We start from the raw sequence: 4307 nt of genomic DNA on the forward strand, positions 1-4307 counted from the left end.
CCCTCTGCCTAATTTTACACCACAAATGTAGTATACTTAAATACATGGGAGGCAAAACACCCATGCTACACTGTAGAAATACATAGTAGTGGGTGCAACTTTTATCAAACCCAGAAGCTTCTCAAGTTTTATAGGGTTATGTTTTTTTGACAGGCATGCTGTGTAACCCAGGCTGGCCTCAAACAATCCTTTAACCTGAGTGCTAGAGTTACACCTGACTGAATTTAGTTTTTAATCATTGGAGATGGAACCTAGCGGTTCAAGCCACTGGGAGTAAATCTCACAGCATATATAGGTATTTTGTTTTATGCGTGAGTTGCTAAGAAATTCAGAACTGTTTTAGGCTTGCTCCATTGACAGCCCATTACAAAAGGTTTTTGTTGGTGTTTTTTGCTTTGGAGGACAGCTGTGAAAGAGTGTACATCAACATGCTAAGAAGTTCTTAACCAGAAAAAGAATATAGGAAAAAAATACAGGCGAAATATAGGAAAAAAGTATAGGCGATATGTCCTGGGCAACATAATTTGAGTGGCCAGAAGAAGCAGCAAGGAAATCCTGTCAGCTTGGTAATGCTGTACTGGTATGTCTGGTGGCTTGAAAAAGGTCTGATATCTAACACTTCTTGCTAATCATCTCAAATATAATGGCACAGTAAGTAGGCAAGAGATTGAGCTTGCAGCCTTTATTAGCATCAATCCATTCAGGAGGGTGCAACCCTCACCTCACATCTATAAGCAACCCCCCAACCTCAAAGATGAGATTTATTCAAGCCACAGCATTCTTACTTCCTAGACAGATAAGGACTCTTTATTGTGCTGTTTTCATGAATGGATTACTATTCCTTCAACTAAAATCTTCAAATCTCTTAGAGAAGCTGGAACATAACAAAACACACATTAATAGTATATATAGTGAACACCTTTCATACAGATTGAATTAACATTTTATTTACTTTGCACATTTTTTTAAAAAAGTACATATTCTCTGACTTATTCTTTTTTTTTTTTAATTTTTATTTATTTATTATATGTAAATACACTGTAGCTATCTTCAGACACCCCACAAGAGGGCATCAGATATCATTACAGATGGTTGTGGGCCACCATGTGGTTGCTGGGATTTGAACTCATGACCTCTGGAAGAACAGTCAGTGCTCTTAACCACTGAGCCAGCCCTACTTTACACATTTCACACTCATGTTTAACCCTAAAAGTATTTCAGCATGCATTTCACATGAACCCCATAATTATCAAAGTCAGAAAATTTAACATTGATACATTTTCATATATAACCCATATTAAGACTTCCATCAAGCATATGACTCATACCTGTAATCTCAGCATCTAGGAGGCTGAGAGACTCCTGGTTTGGAGCCAGGTTGGATTCCAGTTAGACCCTGTCTTGAAAACAGTAAAGGCAATCCCTTTGATCAGAGAATCAGACCACATGAGTCCTAAAGTAAACTCTAAATTCTTAAAATATGATTCAGAAGGTGGAGATTAGAAACAATGGTAGTGGTTTGTGAGGTAAAGAAAAAGTCCTTAAGCACTGAATGTAAAACTAGATCATTTTTTTGGGTGTTGAGGAATGGCCCTACACACAATTAGCAGACACACTCAACTAGAGTCCCCAGTCTTTTCATTATTTATCATTTTTAAACCCAATGATTTAATGTTTTTATGTGTGCCTGCATGTATGTATGTGCACCACATGTGTCCTGGAACTGGAATAAAGCCATCAATTTGGCTGCTGGGATCAAACCCAGTCTTCTGGAGGAGGAGCCAATGCAAATACTCTTAGCTGCTGAACCATCTGTCAGGTTCACACACAAGTTTCTCTGTGTAGCCCTCCTAGGATCTCTAAAGCAGGCTGGCATTGAACTCAAGATACCTGCCTGCCTCTGCCTCCAAAGTGCTGGAATTAAAGGCATTCAACACCACAAGCCTCCATTCACACTCCATTTTTAAAAATTATTCATTTGAGTCAGGGTCTCACACACTCCAGACTGCCCTTAAATTTATTCAGCAGCTTGGGCAGCCCTTGAACGAAAGATCCTCCTGCCTTTTTTTTTTTTTTTTTTTTTAAAGAATAGGGATTTTAGGCCTTCACCAGCCACAAAGGTACAATGTTTGTTTGAGATGGTAGTCTGTTTCCTGAGCTTGTCTCCAATTCCTGAACTTAACTGACCATCTCAATCCCAGAGCAGGTGTAACTAGCTACAGACCACACTAGGTGTAGCCAGAACTACAGGCATGCGCCACACTCCAGTGATACTGCTGAAATGCAGCTTTATTGTTCTCGCCAAGCAAGTGTTCCTCCACTGTATACACCCCAGTTCTATGCAAAAAAAAATCTATTGTGGGACTCTGGTTGGGACAGAAAAGCAACAACAAAAACACATCACTTAAAGACAACTTAGGAAAGGGTTGCAGATACAGAGCATTTAGGTGGTACAGTGTTTTCCAGCATCCTTAACACCCAGGGAAGACATTTTCATTTTACTAACAAATTGTTAACATTCAACCTCTGTGGCCAAATGCCTAGGTTTTTTCCATACTAAGCACCAGCTGGGTGTTCGGGTCAGTTCTAACACTACCTGGAGTTAGCACTAGATCCCACAAGTAAAGAACAGTCTCTAGACCTACCCCAGCTTTGGATGCCCATTAAGAGTTCCAGATTAAGACCTGTGCACCTGACAGATCTGGCTGGGTAGGATAACTTGCTGAGTGGCTCACAGAATTCAAGGCAACAGTTTATCCATTCCGAAGGCAATTGCAAAAGATACAGAATAACAGCTTGATGATACATGGAATAAGGTCAAGAAGGGTTCGGAGCCTCCTTGACATGTGTGTCCTCTGGTTCTTCCTGCTATAATGAATCCTGCAGATGAATCCACTACCTTTAAAAAGGTAGGCTTGCCCTAAAAGATCCCTCAATGTCTTCTTCCCCTCCTGCTGCAATACACTGAATTTTTTGTATCTCCTCATTTCAGAATTCTTGTCATACACTTTTGGAGTACCTAAAGTACTTAAATATTTGTGCAATTATTTTATCATATAAAATACGAAAAAAATCATCTGGGTTTAATGGTTCACACCTGTTATCCCATCTTTTGGAAGGCTGAGACATGAGTACTGTCGAGTTTGAAGTCTCAAACACATCAAAGTATAAAAATTACGAACGATTATAAACTCAACTAGAAGCCGGGTGATGGTGGTGCACGCCTTTAATCCCAACACTTGGGAGGCAGAGGCAGGTGGATTTCTGAGTTCGAGGCCAGCCTGGTCTACAGAGTGAGTTCCAGGACAGCCAGGGCTACACAGAAAAACCCTGTCTCGAAAAACCTAAAAAACCTCAACTAGACTGTCAACTCCATTAGGGTTACATTACTTACTCTGTTCAAGAAAACAGAAAACCTAGAAAAACGAGATCTAGTACTTGCTTCAAGGTCAAGTATTTGAATGCACGCAAGTGAAGCGAACGGAGACAGACAATTGGAAAGCTTAACTCATGAAAGTAAAAGTTCTAACGCTTTCAGCTTTCTCCCCACCTCCACGCTTAACAGTTAGGAACAAAACACGCATGCTCTCAGATACCTTGGGTCTCCAATCTCAGGCAACCCCCAAAAGTCCCAAGTCCAAAGTGAACCCATACTAGTTAGCACTTCTTCACCCTTCTTCACCCCTGCGCAGTCGATCGGCTCCAGGCTCGGCGAAGTTCCTGATCTCGGCCAGGATTCTGAACTTTTGTTCGCGAAGCCACGATGCACACAGCCCACCGCACTCGGTCAACGAGCGATAAAGTTGAACCTCGTTGAGACGTTTCCTCCACGCTTCTCTAACGCGGTTTACCTCACGCTCGTATGTACCTGTCAAAGAAACTAGACTTTGCGTTGCAGAGCTTCAGGTATTCATTCAAGTCAAAGAGGGAAGAAGGAAAGACAATGACCACTCTCTTTCTCTCTCTCTCTCGCCCTTTAAGAGACACCCCCATTCTAGCCCTTAGAAGCTGGGGAAAATGCTCGCGAGAGCCACGGAATTCCGCCGGCTTCCTCCTCCAGGATAGCCGGGCCGGAAGGAAGACGGTACCTCCCGCTCCCCGGCCTATACCTCATAAGGCAGCGAGGCCGCAGAAGCAGCCAATCAGATTGCCTCTTGTAAGCAAAGGCGCGGAGAGCCAATGGGAAGTCGCGGCGCGCGCAGAGCCTCTCTTCGTCGCACCGGCCCCCTCCCTTCCGCCCGCCGCCTTCCACTCCGCCCCTGGCGGAGGAAGTGAGATCAGAGGCCCCATGTGAGCGGATTGCAACA

The sequence above is a fragment of the Grammomys surdaster genome, unplaced genomic scaffold, assembly GCF_004785775.1.
Source record: "Grammomys surdaster isolate TR1022 unplaced genomic scaffold, NIH_TR_1.0 135, whole genome shotgun sequence".
Taxonomy (NCBI): domain Eukaryota; kingdom Metazoa; phylum Chordata; class Mammalia; order Rodentia; family Muridae; genus Grammomys; species Grammomys surdaster.